This window comes from Ambystoma mexicanum, chromosome 2q (genome assembly GCF_040938575.1).
Source record: "Ambystoma mexicanum isolate Mex_15411 chromosome 2q, UKY_AmexF1_1, whole genome shotgun sequence".
Classification (NCBI taxonomy): domain Eukaryota; kingdom Metazoa; phylum Chordata; class Amphibia; order Caudata; family Ambystomatidae; genus Ambystoma; species Ambystoma mexicanum.
Window position 1 is genome coordinate 1259450904 of NC_090924.1, and position 21073 is coordinate 1259471976.

Here is a 21073-nt window from a genome sequence, read left to right on the forward strand (position 1 = left end):
CTCAGCCCTTGGTCTTCTGCGCGGAATCGCACTGTTTTATTCAGTGTTGGCAGCTGTTGTCGCCACGCCTGACATGCGTACGATGCAGAAAATGCACATGCTGTGGCGGGATGACATCACAGCCTGAGAATAAAGGCCCCACGCTCGAGCTGGTGTCCACAAACAAATGCCACACCTGCTCCCCTTTCCTGTGCCTCCATCAATCAGATAACGTGAGTAGTATGAAAGGCGCACTTTACATATGCGACATACAACGACCCGCAACCAGGTAAGTCTGAATGCACTCTGATGTGCAACAGGCTCGACAGTGCGTGTTCTGCCAGGGCACAGCCTGCCGCATGTCCGTCTCCTACACAGAGAACTGTAGCACCAGCATGTCTTGTGGCCTATCCAGGCTCCCGTAGTTACTCATATTCGACATTCATAAGAGTGCCTCTTCATCAATCGGCCTGCGTGGACCACGAGTGGATCTCCAGACCAACTACTCCATGGCAAGGATGTATGAGACCTAGTTGTCAAGGATGTGCGCCAGCCCTACAATTAAGGGGTGGATCAGTCACTTTTGCTCCTTAAAAATAGGCAAATACTCCTCAAAAATAAAAATAGGGAATACAAATAGCCCCAACAAAAAATAGGAAACAAGGAGCATAAGAGCCGGCCCCCCTGCTTTCCCAACACCCCTTCCGTGGATCTGTTTTGCCCAGTAGTATACACAGTGCATTAGAAAGAAACTACTTTTATTACTGGCTGATCTGAAGAGGTAAACACGTATTGTTTAATGTGCATGAATAACTAGGTGCAAAGAAACATTTATATGAACCATAGAGCTCCACAATTGCAAATTTTAGGGGACCACGGGGGCCATCATAGCCCTTTATACCAAATGGGAGACGTGGTGCTTCAATCTCTCTACACATGTGGAGGTGTATCTAGTGAAAAAAAGACTGAAACAAGCTCTGATCGCACAGTCCTGCTCAGTACCAGTGGCCCTTACTGTGATTATAGAACTGCTCGCCTTTCTAAACCTACCTACAGTGTTGCTTATCCAAATAACACAATTGCTAGACAATACTTGTTACTCAAGTTCAATATCAGTGAGGCTTTTATCACTAAAGATGCTTTTAAAGGCATATGACATGATATGTTATTTATAACGTGCCACCGCAGAACGAACCTGTGTCACTCCGTGTCGTCTTGCTTCCAAATCAAGCACGTTGTCACTGAGCTATCCCTCAACCCCCGCCCCCCCCCCCAGCCTCCCCAAACCGCGACCTGACCGATTTTGTCGTTTATGCAGCTCTTCTGAAATAGAAACCCTGGTACATCTCATGACTGAGTGCGAGAGTTTAATGTGTACCAGATCTAGTCCTATGAAATCTTAGGATAATACTTTTAATGTGTCTGAAATGTCCTCCCTATGGTGGAGATTTTTAGTGGGAAATTATTGTAATCTATTCTTTTACATGGGGAAATTCTATTGAAATGTGCTGCAATTTTAAAAATGTTATGTGGTTGAATCGTGTTACATACATTTGTAATCTAGCACCTCTGCATCCATGTTTTAACTTTGATTTACGACCTGTGTGTTTTTTGTATTTTGAAATGTGGATAGTTCATTTGATCGTTTTTACGAGGTTATATTCGCCTATTTTATGCTCTACGTTTTGTGTTTAATATGTAATTATGTATTGTGTTGTATATGCAAAGCCATTTGGCCGAGAGTGTTAAATAAATAAATACATATTATAAAACATTACTGTTTTACTGTTAAAACATTTTTTCTTGCATATACAATACTCACATTAGGAATGGGATTCACATTTTTACTCCCCAAAAATAATTTTACTCCCAATTGAAAAAAAATATGGAGTAAAATACTCCCACCTTAAAATCTTAGCTGGATCACTGATGGGCACACATTTCTGACCCTCCAAGCAAACTACAATACAGAAAAATGATGTCTTACCTGTGAAATCCACCGAAAGGTAAATCCAGACTATGGGCCTCATTACGAGTCACCCAGTATGGAAATAACGGTGGTGGCAAACCCGCGCCACCGTTGTTTCCATATCGGGTGATCTCGAGTCCTGCAGGCAGAAGTGTCATTCCCGCCAGGTCTGACCTGGCGGGTTGTACACCTCCCGCCTGCAGGCGGACGTGGAAACACCAGCACCATCACAAGATGGTGCCAGTGTTTCCATGGTCTCCATTCCCATTGAGTCCTACGGGACTCAATGGGAATGGGGATTTACCGAATTCCACCTCTGGAATTCCCGGGACACCGGGGCTGTAATGCCCTGGTAATTAAGGGAATCACGGAGGCGGAATGGTAATACGAGCCCGGGAGGTTACCGCCGGACTCGTAATGAGGCCCTATGAAAGATTCAACCTCCACCAAGCACGTCAGATGCAACAGGAATTGCTTAATATTTTGGCACCTAGGAAAGTCACATGAGGTACTGAACGTGAATCATGACATTCGTAGCAAAATCATGCAAGGATGTGTACCGAGATGACGCCAAAAACATTTCCCAGAAGAACAAGGATCTTTAAAAAAAAACATCCTGAAAAAGGCATGCAACCACAAGATAATGGAGCCTCCACCATGGAGAATACAATTGTCCGGCGCTAAAAAAGAAGTGGCTCATGGCATTGCCAAACTCTGTTTTAGATTTCAAGATATGCCGCGGAATGTCTACGGAATGAGCAACAAGCAACCATCCAAAGACTCAAAGCTAGGTAGGTATTGTGCTGCACGTCACTCCAATTGCTGGGTGCCCTGCACAAGGTCGCACATGCCAATGGTGTGGAAAGCTTAACCACTTTGCCACGGTCTGTAGGTCTGTGGAGAAGACCTGGAGAGAGTCCACTGCAAGCGATACCGAGTCTAATTGGCAAAGACGACGGATGACAACAAAGACTGTCCAGAGGCCAATGCCCATTCTTTGGAAGAAAGAGAGGATGTGCTCTATTGATACACTTTGAACAAAAAAATAAAAACAGGCTTCCTTGCCCCTCGCACAGGCTGAATCCTCATTGACAACTTCAAGATCTCTGCCATCATTGATACCAGCGCTCCAGTTAGTAGGATGCCGGACAAGTAGTTCACACTGCTCAGCCCTGTCCCAATCACTTCAAGCTATCAACGTCAAGATCTTCCCCATCAGAGGTCTCACATGAATTCAACTCTGAAGAGTCTTTACCCATGCACTACGATATGAAGACTGCAAAACCGGGGAGAGTGTATTTGTTGCTAAGACTGGATCAAACATGCTTCGCAGATGCATAGTGGCACAATGTCCAGACTTCATCCAGTTCACCATCATCCATAACTCCGCCTCGGATGAGCTACTTGAAGAATGTACACTTGTGAGAGAAAACACATGCCATGGGAGTAGATCAGTGTAGATTTCTGTTAACTGCTGACCTACTAATAGTTGTGGAGCATCATAAGCAAATAAAGACTGCGCGAATTCAAAGTGAGAGGTGCCGCATAGTGCCTTTTCCCGCTTCACTTATGTCATAGACCTTCAGTTGTTATAAATAGTGTACACCTGTGGGATGCAGGTAGTCAGTCACCTGCTCACCTGAGACACTGCACTCAACACATGGTATGGACAGGGCCACAAATGAAACCAGCTGAGGAACAATATTTGGCCTTGAATACATTTCACCCCAAAGACTGAGTTTGAATACATTTAAATTGACAGCAGGAAATGCTGAAAATCTCCAAGGGAAAAACACTCTCTCCATTCATGGAGGACTACGCCTGCCATACTGGAACTGTACATCTGAAAAATTCAACGTCCAAAGCGTGTCAAAGATTTAGTTCTGCTAACCAGAGAAAACAGCCTCTGTTACAGGAATCCCTTTTAAAATGACAAAAGTCAAGTCGTAGGTTGTTGTCAAGTGTTCTGAATGGTGCAATTATGCAGTTTCCCTACTGTACACCAAGTGAAGAAAATTAATCTTAATTTATTTCAGAGTCTAATTTAATGTTTAATTTCTTATCTAACCATTGTTGTACAAAGTTTATGCAAAAACATGGGGGATTGTACATAAACTCTTATAGTATTAATATGCCCAAAATCAGTGGTTCTTTTGTATTAGTTTGAATCACTCTGGTGGTAATTTCAGCCTGATTTTGTGCTGACTTCAGGTTGACCATCGTTTCACTTAAGAATTAGCCCCCACCGTTGGGAGTATTTTCCAGGGGTCTCTTAAAAAAATTATTTAAAATTGCAATAGTTGTAGGTTTGTAGTGTGGCTTGAGATGGGCTTCTGTTGCTCTGAATGTGTTGTTTTTTTTTGCTGAGATTCAAAAGCACATTTTTACATTAAAAGGGGCACCTTTTGAACTCTGAATAGCAATAAAGATGCCCACGTTAGGCGAATGCAGGAGAACAAAGCAGACCTGTCACCTCACTTCAATCAATCTTTCACAGAACCTGTTATATAGACTTGTTTACAGGAATCATGTCATGATGCCTACCCCCGGGGGAACAGACCAGGTTCAGCAACCCCGGAAGCAGGCATCACGTTATTTTGAGCAAGCCCAAAAACCCCTGCTAGGGGCTGTTTGGGTGCGGTCCTGGCGCATATGGCGCCAGGCTCATATGGAGAGTCAGTCCTGGCGCCATAGGCGCCAGGCTCATAGAGTGGAACTTACCTGAGGCAGACCATGCTGCAGAGCTCCAAGCAAATGAGGCTTGGAAGGGACTATTTTACCTAGGGACTATTTTTTACTCGGGTGGGGCTGGGGAGGAATACTTACCTGGGACTACTTTGGAGGCTATTTAAACCACGCCCGAAGAGCAGCACACGCTTCGCGTTATTCTGCATCCAGCAGCGTAACACTCATCCAGTCTTCTGCCTCGCCCGCCTAGAGTCTGCAACTCCTAGAAAAAGGGAGGAACAGAAGGAGAAAAGGTTAGAATAAGAGCAAAACCTTCGATCCTTACCTGAATTCCGGATCCACCGCGCCTTCGAGTTGGAAGAAAGAAGCATTTTACGCACGCCGCCTTGCCTGCTGCAGCGCCGCGCTGGACTCACCGGCCTTCGCAGCATCCTCACGATCCACCGCATCCTTCAGCACGTTCCCGCCGCATTCGGGCACCTAAGGGGAACACAAGAACAGCAAAGGTGATCCAAGAGAATAAACAGAGGCAGTAGTAACACCCCCATAGACTTACCTGATTACCGCTGGGGGTAGTATTCCTCTTCACGGGTCGGCGCAGTCTCATTGCATCCTCACCGTACCCCGGCCCCTAAGGGGAACAAAAGGACAACAAGGTGAGACAAAGGGACAAACAAGGGGAACTCTTCTCACCGCAATAGACGTACTTAATTTTACCGCCAGAGGCATTATTCCCCGAACTTCATAGTTTCTCTCCACACCTGAATAAGGGAGCAAGCAACAGGTTACATTCTGGCCTTATTTTATTGAACTGTGTAGGATAAGCCAAATCCTTACCTTAACTTCGTCAGCTACCACGAGGAACTATTCGCTGGGGTCAAGCTGCTAACTGCAAGGAATCGGACAAGAGTGAAAGTCAGACATGTGAACTCTTACGAACTACATACTTTTCGGAGTCAATATTGTTCTGGAACTCACCCATTCCTTCGAGCCAGTGAAGCAACTGGTTATCAACGCGCCCCTGCGCTCAATGCAGGATGGAGAGCTCATCTTTTCAAACCATCAGGTGAGACTATAAGAAGGGACATTAAAGGTGATCTGTGGGGAGAACAGCGGGGGTGGGGGGATTTACGCTCAACTCCACGGGTGGTGAATTCCCTTTCTCCATTTGCAGAAGAATATTCCTAAGGGCCAAGCAAACGAAGCTAGGTGGGCCAGTCCAGTCCATCATCTTGGCCCTACGCGTCACATTGGTGGAGACCGCAGCTGTCCAGTCTAGATCAACGCCTCTGTGGGAGCCAGGTGAGCGTAACAGAATGCAAAGCCTACCCACAAATTCCCACCCGGGCATTATGGATACCTCAGAGACTGACCAATTGGCCCAATTACTAGGGGAACTGAGGGCTGAAGTGCATTCGGACCGTCAAGAAACCAATGCTCTTAGGAGAGAACTGATTTTGTCAAAGAAGCGAACTGATGACCTTGCTAGGCAACTATTGCAAAGCCAGGCTGGACAAGCACCCCTACCTGGTTCCGGGGAAAATCCAGCTCCTGTGTTATAGAGTAACCCTGTGCAAATAAACCTACCAGGAAATATTCCATTAGCTCCACCCGAACGCTTTGCCGGAGATCCCAAAAGGTTCGCCGTGTTTATAAACCAATACCGCTTGCACTTTTTATGCAGACCTGGAGCCTTCCCAAATGATCAAGCTAAGGTAGCCTTTGTATTGTCATATCTCAGCGGCAGTGCAGCTGATTGGTCAATTCCACTAGTTACTCAGGATGACCCAATTCTTCGGGATTTTCAGGGCTTTCAAACTAGCATGGAAAGACTATTTGCCCGGCACTCCCAAGGACAGGCCCTGGATAACGAATATTTGTCCCTACAACAGGGTAACCAGGACCTTCTATCCTACATCGCCACCTTTAATAGGTTGATAGTGGAAACTGAATGGCCTGAGGTAAAACGAATCACGTTATTTCATCGAGGGCTTCGAGGAGAACTCAAGGATGTCTTGGCTCAAGTCGTGAACCCACCTCAAGACTGCGCTGAATATATAGACTTAGTGGTCCAGTTAGATCACAGACTTCAGAACAGAAAGGCTGACGGAGCCAAGTTTGAGAATCAAGTGTTGGTGAAAACCCACGCTAACCCGAAAGGAGCAGATGCTTCAGAACCCATGCATATCGGAGGGGTCGAAGGGCCCTTAACCCAGAAGGAAAGAGAAAGGAGACGGCAAATGCAATTGTGTCTATATTGTGGAACTTCTGGGCATTTTCTACGGGATTTCCCTGTAAAACCACCCAAGAAGGTGGTAGGAGCTGCTGATAAAAGCCATATGGAATTAGACTCGGGAAACGACCACGCCCGACAAGCGTAGAGGTCCGCTTGCCGAGCTTTAAGAAGGACACTCAGACCTCGCATTTCATCATACCAATGGTCCTCGTAGATCCAGGGCAGCCATGGCGTATGCACGCAGTAAGGGCATACATTGATAGCGGGTCCATAGGAAACTATGTCCAGGATGAATCTACCTCTCTGCCGAAAAACCACCTCAGACGTCATCACCACAGTCAATGGAACTGAAATTGCCTCTGGGCCTGTAACTCATTCCACCGCAGAGATGACACTATTGGGTCAGGATGGGAATCGAGAGACTATTGTGTTTGATCTAATCAAAGCCCCACAGTTCCAAATAATACTGGGGATACCTTGGTTGGAAACACATAATCCTTGTATTGATTGGTGAGAGAAGAGAATAACCTTCCCGGATTGTGCACAAACCTGTTACCCAAAGAAAAATCAGAACGCAGGCCTGGCCACAGTAACCACTGCAGTCCTGCAACTACCTCCAGAATACCAAGAATTCCAGGATGTCTTCCAAAAGGAACAGGCAAACACCTTACCTCCTCACAGATCGTACGATTGTCAAATCGATCTCATACCCGGTGCACAACCCCTTTGTAGCAGGATCTATGCCCTTACAGAACTTGAGAACCTTCACCTACGACAATACTTAGACCAGTACCTTGCCAATGGCTTTATTCGCCCATCCAAGTCCCCTGCATCTTCAGCTTTGTTCTTCGTGCCCAAAAAGGAAGGTGACCTCAGAACGTGCATAGACTACCGCGCATTGAACCAGATAACTGTCAAGAACCGATACCATTCCTCTGATCCCTGAACTACTAGACCAAGTGAAGGACGCCTGTATATACACTAAATTAGATCTCCGGGGGGGGCATACCATCTGGTATGTGTAAAAGAGGCCGACGAATGGAAGACTGCTGTCATGATCTCTGCTTCCAAAAGATCAGGACTTGCCCAACTCCCTTGGAAGCAGACCCATAACCCCGGTTCCGAGTGCCAGCCAGTCCCAATTGGGACCTTTTGGAACCTGTCCTGGCGCCAGTGGCACCAGGCTCATAAAGATGCCCAGTCCCAGCGCTGGAAGCGCCGGGCTCATAATGCTTGGGTGGACTTACCTGCAGCAGACCATGCTGCTTACTTACCTGCCAGTTGAGCATCCTCTTCTGTTTGGGACTACTTTTCCTGTTGGGTGGGGCAGGAGCCACGCCCTAGGTTCAGAACACTGGAACTCTTCTGGAAAGCAGGAACTCTTTTCTTAGGCGAGGCTGTGGAAGGAGACCACACCCGATGGATGAATCTTGCTTTGTGTTATTCTGCATTCTCTGCAGCAGAACGCTCATCGTGTCTTCTGCTTCTGATCCTGATCCTGGGCCTAAGGGAACAAAGGCTTACCATCCTGGAATCCAGTCTTCAGCAACACCTGTAAAGACAAAGAAAGAACAGGTTAGCACTACGGTCTTCAGTGGCAGCGCATCTCTTACCTGGTCCATCAGCTGTCACCAACGCCTCGCGCTGCATTCCGGCATCTGAAAGACAAAGACTTACCTACTCTTCGCATGCTCCGGGGGTCTTCGCACTGCATTCCGGCATCTGAAAGACAAAAGCTTACCAGCTCTTCGCACGCTCCTGAGGCCTTCGGCGCTGCATCCCGCATCTGAAAGACAAAAGAAGGTGCGTTTAAAGACATTGGGCAACTTTATTACTCACGTGCCATTACTCCTTCCCACGCCGAATCCAGTGGGTATTCCAGCACCCTTCAGCTTCTCTAAAGCTCTGAACTTGTACCTGCAAGATAAAAGGGACAGTTAGTGCGCATCGTGAAGCAGGCTACAAGCGCTTACTTACGTGCTTCCAGGCGCTTCTATTCCTCACGCGGGTTCGATCCTCAACTCTCATCAGCCCGCCATCCGCCATCGCCGGAACCCTGCAAAACAAGAGATATCATTACAAAAGACTTTTAAGACATTTGAAGTGCCCAGAACTTACCGTTCGTGCAGTTAACGACGGACAGCAGTCCTCTGAGGTCAAGAGGCCTGCACCCTTATCCAGTGAAGAAACTGGTTACGGCACCCTGCCCCGAGGCAGATGGAGAGCTCGGCGTTCACTTACCTAAGGTGAGGGCGTTAACCTTTGGGGTTCTACAGGAGAAGAGAAAGGGAAGAGGAGAGAGGCACCCAATAACCCCAGTTCATTAATCCCATATTTTCTATCTGCAGACATCTTACTCTTCGAGTCAGACATACAGTGCACAGAGGTCCAGCCCAAAGAGCCAACCGTGTGTTACACATCACCTTTGAAGATACAGTATTCACCCAGTCAAGACCGGCGCCTCTGCGGGAATCAGGTGAGCGTTACAACTGCTTTCCGCACTAAGTATGGGTTATTCGAATACCAGGCGGTGCCTTTCGGGTTGTGCAATGCACCAGCAGCCTTCCAATACTTCATGAACAATGTCCTTCGTGAACTCATTGACGTTTGTGTTGTCGTGTATATCGATGATATTGTAGTATACTCCTCTTCAGAATCTGACCATGTGAAGCACGTCCGAGCAGTCCTTGAGAAATTGCGCCAGCACAAACTATATGCAAAACTAGAAAAATGCGTTTTTCATGCCACCGAAGTTGAATTCCTTGGGTTTATCCTGACCCCAAAGGGAGTCCGAATGGACTCACGAAAGGTGGACGCAATCCTTAAGTGGCCATCACCAAGTTCAGTTAAAGGAGTACAAAGCATGCTCGGCTTTGCCAATTTTTACCGCAGATTCATCCCAGATTTTTCACATGTCGTACATCCCATCACAGCACTCTTGCAAAAAAATAAACGCTTTATGTGGACTGAAGAAGCTGAAAAAGCCTTCCAAAAGCTGTAAGCTAAATTCACGTCTGCAGCTGTGTTAAAGCACCCGCGCCCTGAACTTCCATACATAGTGGAAACTGATGCATCCAGTCTAGCCATGGGAGCTGTCCTGTCTCAAAAGGACCCTGAAACTGGCCAGCTTCACCCAGTAGCATTTTGATCCAGAAAGTTCTCGGCACCCGAGTTAAACTATGCGGTTACCGACAAGGAGTTATTAGCCATTAAATCCACCTTCAAGGCTTGGCGGCACTATCTTCTCGGTGCCAGGCATACTATTACTGTGATCACTGATCACCGGAACTTACAGTATTTAAAAACAGCCAAGGCCCAATCGTCACGTCAACTCCGATGGGCATTGTTCTTTGCCGAGTTCGATTTCGTGATAACCTATCGACCAGGTTGTAAAAATGGTAAAGCAGACGCCTTATCCCGAATAGGGATGGGAGAGGCAGAAGTGAACCCAGAACCAGTACCTATAATTTCCGAACAAAGGATTCTTTGCATGACTACTCTACAGACACTAGAGGACATTCAGGTAAAGATCCAGCAACTCTTTGATCCTACAGCCCTGCAGGACTAGGTAAAGAAAGTGCCGGACTACTCTGTCGCCAATGATCTGCCTTATTACCAAGGGCGACTATTTCTGCCACACAAGGAACTACAAGAGCTGGTCATTTCCCGTTATCATGATACCCTAATGGAGGGGCACCCAGGTATTGCAAAAACTGAAGCTAAAATTAAGAGACAATTCTGGTGGCCCACCTGGCGAAAGGATATTAAATCAGTTGTGATGTCTTGTGGTATTTGCGCCCAAACAAAAGTCAAAAGAAAAAAACAGCTGGACTCTTACAATCTTTAGACATTCCACCTACACCATGGCACACCTTATTATTAGACTTTATTACCAATCTACCTCCTTGTAATGGGTTTAACACCATTCTAGTTATTGTGGATCTTTTTTCCAAGATGGCCCACTTTATTCCTTTAAAAGGACTACCTTCAGCCTCAATCCTGGCCAAAGAATTCCTCGAAAACATTGTTCGCATATATGGGTTTCCGTCCGTGTTGGTCTCTGACCGGGGCAGTCAATTCATTTCACATTTTTGGAAGAAATGTTGTCAATTGTCGCAAATCGACGTGAGATTATCGACCAGTCACCACCCCCAGACCGATAGTCAAACGGAGAGGACCAACCAGACTCTTGAACAATACCTGCGTTGTATGTTACATCAAACTGAGAGTAATTGGAAGGAAATTCTTTGGATCGCTGAATATGCATACAATAATTCAGTACATTCTGGAACTGGACAAAGTCCCTTTTATACCCTATATGGGCTCCACCCTCGAACCTCAGACCTTGACTCACCCCAACACTTAGAAATTCCCGCAGTGGACCATCTACACGCTACGATTACACAAGCCTTTAAGGAGGCAACTGCACATTTAAAACAGGCGAAGGAGAAATGTAATAAAGATGCTGATCGGCATAGAAGTGATACTCCACAGTACCAGATAGGGGACCAAGTATGATTGGCCACAAAACACATACCTCTCAACGGAACGCGGACCTTTAACCCTAGATATTTGGCACCTTACTCTATTAAGGCCATTGTCAACCTGGTGGCCGTCAAGTTGGACTTACCTGCTGATATGCAAATTTATTCCGTCTTTCATGTATCACTTTTGAAGCAAGTGCAACCATGGACAAGACTAACCAAGCCACCAGACCCCGTCCTTATAGACGGGGAACCCAAATTTGAAGTTAAGAACATCCTGGACTCCAAGATGGTGAAGTCAAAACTTTTTTATTTAATCAACTGGAAAGGTAACGGACCACAGGAAAGGTCTTGGGAACCTAGTGACCACGTGCATGCACCTCGATTGGTGAAAAGATTCCACCGAAATTTCCCAGACAAACCAAAACCACGGGGAAGAACGACTTTAGGAGGGGCCTTGGGGGGGAGTGCTGTCATGATGCCTACCCCCTGGGAACCAGACCAGGTCCAGCAACCCCGGAAGCAGGCATCACATTATTTTGAGCAAGCCCAAAAACCTCTGCTAGGGGCTGTTTGGGTGTGGTACTGGCGCCTATGGCGCCAGGCTCATATGGAGAGTCAGTCCTGGCGCCATAGGCGCCAGGCTCATAGAGTGGAACTTACCTGAGGCAGACCATGCTGCAGAGCTCCAAGCCATATGAGGCTTGGAAGGGACTATTTTACCTAGGGACTATTTTTTACTCGGGTGGGGCTGGGGAGGAATACTTACCTGGGACTACTTTGGAGACTATTTAAACCACGCCCGAAGAGCAGCATACGCTTCGCGTTATTCTGCATCCAGCAGCGTAACGCTCACCGTGTCTGCAAGCCTGCATCCAGTCTTCTGCCAAGCCCGCCTTGAGTCTGCAGCTCCTAGAAAAAGGGAGGAATAGAAGGAGAAAAGGTTAGAATAAGAGCAAAACCTTCGATCCTTACATGAATTCCGGATCCACCGCGCCTTCGAGTTGGAAGAAAGAAGCATTTTACGCGCGCCGCCTCGCCTGCTGCAGCGCCGCGCTGGACTCACCGGCCTTCGCAGCATCCTCACGATCCACCGCATCCTTCAGCACGTTCCCGCCGCATTCGGGCACCTAAGGGGAACACAAGAACAGCAAAGGTGAGCCAAGAGAATAAACAGAGGCAATAGTAACTACCCCCATAGACTTACCTGATTACCGCCGGGGGTACTATTCCTCTTCACGGGTCGGCGCAGTCTCCATTGCATCCTTGCCGTACCCCGGCCCCTAAGGGGAACAAAAGGACAACAAGGTGAGACAAAGGGTCAAACAAGGGGAACTCTTCTCACCGCAATAGACTTACCTAATTTTACCACCAGAGGCATTATTCCCCGAACTTCATAGTTTCTCTCCACACCTGAATAAGGGAGCAAGCAACAGGTTACATTCTGGCCTTATTTTATTGAACTTTGTAGGATAAGCCAAATCCTTACCTGAACTTCGTCAGCTACCCCGAGGAACTCTTTGCTGGGGTCAAGCTGCTAACTGCAAGGAATCGGACAAGAGTGAAAGTCAGACATGTGAACTCTTACGAACTACATACTTTTCGGAGTCAATATTGTTCTGGAACTCACCAATTCCTTCGAGCCAGTGAAGCAACTGGTTATCAACGCGCCCCTGCGCTCAATGCAGGATGGAGAGCTCATCTTTTCAAACCATCAGATGAGACTATAAGAAGGGACATCAAAGGTGATCTGTGGGGAGAACAGCGGGGGCGAGGGGATTTACGCTCAACTCCACGGGTGGTTAATTCCCTTTCTCCATTTGCAGAAGAATATTCCTAAGGGCCAAGCAAACGAAGCTAGGTGGGCCAGTCCAGTCCATCATCTTGGCCCTACACGTCACATTGGTGGAGACCGCAGCTGTCCAGTCTAGATCGAGCCAGGTGAGCGTAACAAATCATGTTATGTTATGTAATGTTATATGGCATTTGTATAGCACCCAATGCCATTGGTTTGGCCTCAAAGCACTGTGGCTGAACGCCCTTGCAGGACCTTAGTGCAAGGTATGAGATTGAAAGGAAGATTTTAGAATGCATGTGTGCATTTTAACCAGAACAAAGGCTGTTAGGGGTGGATAAGTCCCTGCTAGCGACCCATGGAGAGATATGGCTAGTGGATGGGTGCTGTGATAGGTTGTTGACACAGTATGCAAGTCAAGGAGACTGATTATGTGCCCAGGTAGACCAAATTATTTTGTGAGACTTAGCTGTGTTCTTGTGGGAGAGGTGATGTGCATCATGAGTTAGTCTAGTGGATTATTGTGGATGTGTATGGTTGGGAGGTCATGCCCTGGGAGGGATACTGGTATCTCACATTGAGATGAAGTGCGATATGTACCAGAGAGTCATGGATGAAATGTAGTTGCACTGAGGAAATGCAGATCATATCATACAGATCGACTGGAATCCTTTCTGTGTGTGCTCAGTACTGTCTTGTTGTCTACTTACATGACTTATCAGTGCCCCCACCTACCTGTAAGGGGGTGCTAGAACACCCATGAAGTGAACTAGATCAGTCAAGATGAAGGAAGGAAGAGCCAGGTCTTAAGGGCTTTCCAGAATGAAAGGTGATCCTCTATGTGACGGATGCAAAAAGGGATAGAGTTCCATATGGGAGGAGCTTGGACAGTGAAGGAGCATCCCCCTATTCTGGTTGAGTTGATGAAAGGAATGACAAGGAGGAGATCTGTGCCTGATCTCAGGTTTCTGTTGGGACTGCAGGGTGTGTTGTAGATCTTCTGGTCTTCAGTTGTGTAGAGCACTGTTGGTCGTGCACATAGCCTTGAAGGTAGACTGCCACCCGATTAGCAGCCAGTGAAGGACACAGAAGGTGGGTGTGACGTTTTCTCCTGGACCTAGGGCAAGAAGGAGTCTTGCTGCAGTGTTTTGGACCTGTTGAGAAGTTTTCTAAGATGTGATGCAGGGGCGCCCAGGTATAGGGTGTTAGTATAGGCTAGGCGAGAGAGGACGATGGCTGTGATTGGCTCGACTCTGTTGGGAAGGTCAGGTAGGAGAAGATCCGTCGGAGAGTGCATAGGTATAGATAGCAGTATTTTGACAGAGTTGATGTGATGTGATAATGTTAGATCAGATTCCACAGTGCATCCACAGTTTGTTACTGTGTTGGAGGTGGGGCGCGGGGGTGGGCAGAGAGGGCAGCCATGGGTTAAATTGGGGGAAGAGGACAGGCTTCCTGCAGATTTCAGATTTTCCAGGGTTGAGAAGGAGGTTGTTAGCCATCATGCAATGGTCGATTACAGTGGGGCATGAAGTGAAGTTGGGGGAGGTGATGGAAGAGTTATTTGGGTGTCCTCTGCGTGGTTGTATCAAGACAGGCCATGTGAGCGGATGATGGCGGGAAGGGGGCTCAGGTATAGATTAAAGACCACGGGTGAGAGAGATGTGCTCTGTGGTACTCCGTTGGTGACAGGGCATGGAGTCGAGGAGGAGGGAGGCATGTGTATTATTTGGGATCTTTTGGAGAGGAAGGAGGTGATCCACTTCAAGGCTACATCCCTGATGCCGAGGGAGTGGAGTCTGTCCGTGAGGGTATGGTGGTCAATGGTGTTGAAGGCTGCTGAGAGGTCCAGAAGGATTAGTTGCGTGCAACCTTACGCATCTGAGGTTCTTTTGAGATCATCCCAGATAGAGACTAGGCATGATTCAGTTCCCATAGCGGTCTGAAGCTGGATTGGGCGGTGTCGAGGAGTAGGTTGTTTCTGTGAAAAGTCATAGCTGGGTATATGCTGTTCGGTTGATTAATTTGGCTATGAAACAGTTGTTTGAGATCGGTCTGTAGTTGGCCAGTAGACGTTGGGTCAAGGGATAGTTTCTTGAGCACGGTTTGTGATGTGGGATGTCTTGAAATCTGCTCAGAAAATGCCTGCAGTGAGAGATTAATTGATGATCGATCTTCCGATGCTGCCTGCGCCGGCTGAGGAAAGGATTTCTTTTAGAAGAGAACAATATCAGGGATCTCCAGAGGATCCTGAAGGATGGCTGTTTGCTAGTAGCTTTAGGAATTCACAGTGGGAGATAGGAGAGAAGAAGGAGAAGAGCGGGCAGGCAGCAGGCATTTCTGAGAGCCAGAATGACAATGCAAGGGGGAGGGGTGAGAGTGATGCAATTTTAGTGCCAATGGTGAGGTTTCCTTCAAGGCTATGTTGTGGAAGTGGACAGAGAGAAACTCACAGTGTTTTTGGGTGGGGGGAGGAGGTGGTGCAAAGAGGGGTCTGGAATTCTGTGATAATCTTGTGCAGTTCCCTACAGGTGTTTGTGACTTTGGTGAATCCATTCCACTAAAGGAATTCTGCCCTGTAAGACATTTTATTCTATGGTGAAGGATCCACCTGCCATCTGCGTTCCAGGATGTGGTTTGGGGTTTTCAGAGATTTGAGAGCTAGGGTGAACCATCTGAGGGAAGGGCCTTGTCTGTTCGAGAGGGTTCTGATGGGGTGAGAGGGCTAAGAGCTTCAGAGAGCCATTGGTCAAATTGATGGAGAGCTGGCCCGACTGGAGGGGGAGGGCAGGTAGCGAGGCAATCAGAGATTTTGCCAGGCCTTGGGTTACTTTGATCTTGTTCCTTAGAGGGGAGCGAGCAGGGGTCCTGGTGCTGTCGGGCAGATGGAGGGTCTATAGTTGAGAGGGTGACGAAAATGGCTGCGTGGTCCGTCCAGACAAGTGGCCAAGGTGGGAGTGTGGTGATCAGTTCAGAAAAGCTGAAGATTTTGGCTAGAGTGTGGCCTGCAGAGTGCGTGGGGCCTGATACTAATTGTGTCAGATGAAGGTATTCCAGGTTGTCCAGGTTGGGTCTTGTCATAGGGGTATGTGGGATGTCGAACCAAATGTTGTAATCCCCTAGCATGGTGAGAGAGGGGTGAGTAACCAGGATGGTAGCTAAGGAGTCGCTGAGGTTTTCAGCAATATGTCTGTTGTAGCCTGGTGGTCTCTAGAGGAGTAAGAAGCTGTGAGTCCGTTTGTGGTTGATAGGACATTTTACTATGAGAGATTCGCAGCCTGAGTTGCAGGCTTGTTCCTCGGAGTGTGAAATGGAGAGGATGGATTTGTATAGGATTGCAATCCGCCTGCCCTGCTGGTTCTATTGTGTATGACAAGAGTGTAGCCTGGAGGGAAGGCCTTGTGTGCAATGGGCCGTAAATCCTAGGAGAACCAGGTTTTTTTGATGAAGAGGCTGTCTGGGACTTTAGAGGCGAATCAGTCATAAATGTTTTAGCAGTTTGTAGCAACATATCGGGCGTAGATCAGGGTGCACGTTAGCCCATTGCTAGGATGGGTGTTTGATGCAAGGGTAGCAGGGTTATGGAGGGTCTGTGGGCCAGTGGTGGCTGCCCCCAGGAAGGGGGTGCAAAGGTGATATGGAGGAGGGGGCAGGAGAGGGCTGGGGCTTAGATCCACAGGGACGCCCCCTGGGTGAGAGGGGTGTGCTGTGATGAAGGGTTTGAGGAGGCAGAGTGGAACAGAGGCTGGTGGGAGGTGAGCGGTTTCTTGGGGTGGGCCCAATTATCTCCATTCCAGGGAGTGGTGAGGGAGGCCAAGTGTCTTGATGGTATGTGTCTGAAGAAAGCTCGAGAGGGTATGGTCCTATGGGCATTGGCAGGTATAGTGGTTAATGGTTGGAGTGTGTGTGAGGGGTGAGGGGTGGAGACCTTGTTCTGAGGTGTGAAAAGGGATTTGGATACTGGGTGGGGAGGGGTGAGTGGGAGATTATGCAGGGCAACGACTGGGGAAGTCATGTTGGATTTTTGTTGCAAGGAAAAGGTCATGTGAGTGTCTTCTAAGGTCGGTGACAGGGTCATGGGACTGACCTCTAGGGGAGCAGGGGGAGAGGTATCTGGTGTGGTTACAAGGTGTGTTGTCTGGTAGGTGGAAGAGTGATTTCACTGGGTTGGGTGACTTGGGGGAGGCTCTAAGGATGTATTTGCAGTGTGTGAGAAACCAAGGGGTGTCTAACCCGCGAGGCCTCAGGGACTTGTCATCCAGGTGGCCAGGACACGTCCATCACTTTTGGATCCAGTTCCTGCTGGTGGACCAGTGCGGGAGGAACACCTGGGTGAGTGCTCTTCAGGGAGTGGGGGTGAGATAGCCCATGTCGAGACACTGTATTCCCCCCTTTCCCGTACCCATGATCCCTCCTATTTGATAGAATTTGCCAGTGTCCTAACTCCTCCCCTCCCCCTTTTCCACACAAACACTGGGCCGAGGAAGAGGGTGACTGAGAGTAAGACTGCTAACTCTTACACATTGCATTGGACATGTCCGGATAATTGGGTCAGGCAAAGTTGGGCACCTGATTCTAAGTGCATACATCTGATACGAATTAGCTCTCCCCACATGGATAAAAGGGAGTAGATAGAGACACACTCTGAGCAAGCTGGAACACGAGTATAAGCCGAACTTCCCGGGCAAAGGCGAACCTACTGGAGCAGAGAAACGGACTGAGGGACGAGAGCCATGGGTGAAGAAACCAAGGAGTTCACTGCAGGAGGTCGTTAGGGTTAGGCAGAAACCTGTGCAGTTCCCTCTGGGACCACTGCAAAAGATTTAGGACTACAGGTGTTTGGCAGTAAACCCACTTGGTAGCAGTCTGTACCACATAGATTCACTTGGTAGCTGTGGCTGAGCAGTCAGACTTCCCTCAAGAAGAGTTAGGCAGTATTCAGAGTATTCACAATAGGTCAAAAGAACATAGTAGAACAAGTAAACACTGACCAGAGCTTGGTGTAAAAGAGATATAATTATTTATTTAAAACCACATCTAGAAAAACACACAGGCACTAATAGTAAGCAATTCAAGAACACGGTCACTAAAAGGTATGCACTCCCTTAGAAGAATATTAGACAAGTCTTAAGTAAAGCCCCACTTATTTTCAGACAGCGGTGAGCGCTTAACGCAGATGGCACTCTAATAATTCGTTTTTTAAAAGGGAGAGAAAAGCAGAGAATAAATTGAAACAGATCCCAACACTTTTTCACGAACACAACAAGAGAGGAAGGCAAGTAACACCGTGAGTTTAGAGTCAGTAGGCCGGATCCACTTTAAGGGGATCAACGCGAAATGTGTCCAAGGTCACCCAGCTGCACTGCACAAAAGTCTTAAAAGTGTTCAAAAAGAGTTGGACCAAAGAAAGGGACCAGTTAGAAGGTCAAGGCAACCGGCCCAGTCCAGAAAGTTAAGGAATTATTGTTACCTTGTAGCAATCTTTAGAAAGGGAGGCCTGGCGGACACGGTACCTTAAAGTGGTGAGAATACTCCAGCGGGGGCATTTGTTCCTGGCAGCGGATGCAAGTCGGTGCTTCGTCCGGGGGAAGAGAGGATCTCGTCAGGGAGGAAGACAGAAGTCCGTTGCACTGCCAGGGAAGAAACCAGCCGCAAAGTTTCTCAGGTAAAAGGAGCGGTCCTTTAGTTCGCGGTCCAGTGGTAAGTGGTGGCTATCCAGTTGCCGGGGTGCTTGGCACGGGCAATTCGACCACTAGCCGGACTGGGGTGCGAAGAGAAGAAGGTAAACTGGTTGTGCCCACCAGTCAGGGGAAGAAGCCTCTCCAGCCGGGAGATCTTCTCTGTCGTCGGGAAGTGGTGAGTCTGTTCCGCAGGGCTCCACCGGTGGTGTCGTCGTGGTAGGTCATCTCAGCTTCTCCCTCGTCGGATTCTCAGGTCCTGTGGCGACTTCTGAAGTTCCAGTCCCCAAAGCCCTGCTTTTATGCAGCATACCCCCATTCACTCAGCCTAGCTGTCAATCAAACATGCTAAGTGGTGAGCCGGCCGGCTCACCACTTGGGCCAATCACACAAGAGTGCGACTTGAGTTACCAAGGTAACTCAGTCGAGGGTGCCTTAACTCCCTCCCACACCCCCTGTGGTACCCAGACAGAGTGGCACCACTTTTGGAGGCTTCTGTGGAGAAGCCCGCCAAAAAGTGGAACAAAGGGCTCGACTTGGGTTGGAGTCACAGAAGAGAACACAAACGCCATTTTAGTATCGAGTCCTGGCAAAAAATACCAACCGGCGAATTAATATTAATTAAATAAACCAGCGGTATGTTCGAGGCTATGAGAATTAAATAATTAAAGTTGGTAGCCTCGAACAATGGGAAAATCCCATAGGAATATATTTGTGGTCGAATATAAAAAGTAGTATCCACTGCCACCAGCCAAAACTCGATCGGGGGGACGGAGACGTGCCCCCTCGACTAACAGACCCCGGGACAATCGAATTGCCCCGACCAGTACATCCACAATATGATGGTTTGTACTGGTTTCTGTTAATAATTTGGGACTAGTAAAGCCAATGGTGACTTTACATGCCCTGGGAGACAGTAGTCAGTCCCAGGGTATGGAGTCTATGGTGGGGTGTCACTATGACACCCCTGTGTTACTGCACGGAGGGTGCTGTGTAACACACATCGTAAAAACACATGAGACCCTATGGAGTAAAGGAACCCATAGCCCATAAAACACATTAACAGTCAAAGGAACACCATAAATTATGTCCAACAGTGGGAGAAAAAGAGTCTCACTCTTGGCAGGAGAAAAAAACAAACTCCAGAAATCCAGCAAAGCTGCTGGGGGACTCCCTAGGTTAGGAAATTCAGCCTAAAGAGAGAATTCTTCCTAACAGTTACCTCCAAAAGGCTGCAAGAGATACATGGAAAAGGCAGAGTCCCAAACAAGAAGGCTGCATTGTGTTTCAAGGACGCCAGAGACACTCCTGGGTAAACAGCAGAGTTGGGGAGGCAAGGCCAAGCCTGTGGTACTAGCCTTGACTCATAAACTGGAAGACAGTAAAGACAAGAGAGAAACGCACACAGCTGGTAAGTTGCCAAGCGACGTGAGAGACCGGTGTGTGCTAAAGAAAGATTGAAGTGGCAACATTACATCGTGCAATTGAAGGCTGCACGTGTGTGGATGAGATGCAAAGAAAGGCAGACCTTCGAATGAATCTTGAAGTAACGATAGCTGTAAAGTCAGTGATACTGAGTAATAGAGTGGTCTGGCAAAAGGAAGTAGGTCATTCAAAAAGTCTCAGTGAAAGGTGAAAAGTTTATAGCGAAAACGTGAATCAACTGTAAAAATTAAGTGATTGAAATTGATGCAGAGAAAAGGGGAAAGTAAACCGTGAATGTTGAACTTTGTTATGTGATACAGAGAACTACCCAGACCAGAAATCCCTGGCGCAAATAACAAAAGAGTGTGAGTTGGAAGCTGAAAAGTCAAAGTGGTCCTGCAGAGGTCTGAAGAAAAAAGCCACGCACATTCGAAAACCTTTGACATCAGGAAACGGCCCGAGCCTGACAGAGGGAGACCGAAGGTCTAAAAGGTTAGGGGAAGGGAACCCATAAAGGAGAGCAATTAAGCTTGGAGAAGGGATCCTGTGCAAGTGTTTTTCTTCAGAACTGTTTGTTTTGAAAGGTCAGAGCCCTATTGAGGGAGACCGATGTGAAATTGTGTTGTGAAAGGTCCAAGCCTGATTGAGGGAGACCGATGAGAAATTATGCTTTGAGAGGTCTGAGCCCGACAGAGGGAGACCAACGTGAACTGTTTGCTGAACTGTGTTTTGTGAAATTGTAAAGCAAGACTTTAATGTGGTAGGCTAGGCGGGTCTCGATCCACGTCTTGAACTGCTTTTGTGTTAAGAGCCTTACCC